Below are 1,146 nucleotides of genomic sequence, written 5' to 3' on the forward strand. Positions count from 1 at the left end.
TTATTTATAAGCAAATTTCCTATCTAATTAGAAAGATAAGTCATGGTTAGGTAATGGTCTTGCGTGCTCCCTGGGTGGGTTGCATATCCTCTTGTGAGCATGCGTCGCGTTATACTGACGGTTGGAGTGGACCTCCTTATTCTGCGTGGTTCTTATTTCTGTAATATTATTCATATTTTCCTTTACAGATATCAATATGATGGAAATGCACGCCTCTCAGCTGTTGATGTGGACATCAACAGTAAACAGCTACCTCAAATACGTCTTAAACATAATCAAAATTTGGGCATGCTGGAAAGCATAAGTGATCTTCGTATATTCCGAAATATGTTTAATAAGTCTGTCATGCAAGATAATGCCAAACAATTTCTTACTATAATTGATTATGATAGTCATGGTCGTATAAAGTCTGTTCTCATCAACATAAAGGCTTTTGATGTGTTCAGGTACAGTGAGCTCAAGAATCATACCAAAACCATTGAATGACTTTTCAGTGTATAATCTAATACTTTTTTTAACAGGCTTGAGTTAGAGTATGACAAGAGGAATCGTATCAAGACCCAACAGTTCTTGATTGGGAGAACATCATCTATGGATCGTATAACTTATAATGCAGATGGACATGTAATGGAAGTTGTTGGAAGTGGTGCTAATAATTGGAAATTTGTGTATGATGAAAATGGAAATGTGATAGGGGCTATAGACCAAGGTCACAAACAGTCACTTGGATATGATTTGGGTGACCGTGTTGTACAAGTTGGTGATGTGGAACTCATAAATTATGACTCAAGAGGTTTTGTTATAAGACGAGGAGAACAAAAATATAGGTATAATCCAAGAGGACAGCTGACACATGCCTTTGAGCAAGATAAATTTTCGTCCTGGTATTCTTATGATGATAGGGGAAGAATGATTTCATGGAGAGATTCGCAGGATAATATAACTCAACTCCTGTATGCTTATCCTCACACACCTGACCTTGTGTCACACGTGCATTTCCCCAAAACAGGAAGAACTTTCCGCCTCCTCTATGATGACAGAAAGTTCCTCATCGCTGTTGAAACATCAGAACAAAGGTTCTACGTTGCATGTGACCAAAATGGCTCACCACTAGCTCTCTTTGATATAAATGGAAACATCATTAAA

This window comes from Frankliniella occidentalis, unplaced genomic scaffold (genome assembly GCF_000697945.3).
Source record: "Frankliniella occidentalis isolate FOCC.00 unplaced genomic scaffold, Focc_3.1 Scaffold549, whole genome shotgun sequence".
NCBI classification, from domain to species: domain Eukaryota; kingdom Metazoa; phylum Arthropoda; class Insecta; order Thysanoptera; family Thripidae; genus Frankliniella; species Frankliniella occidentalis.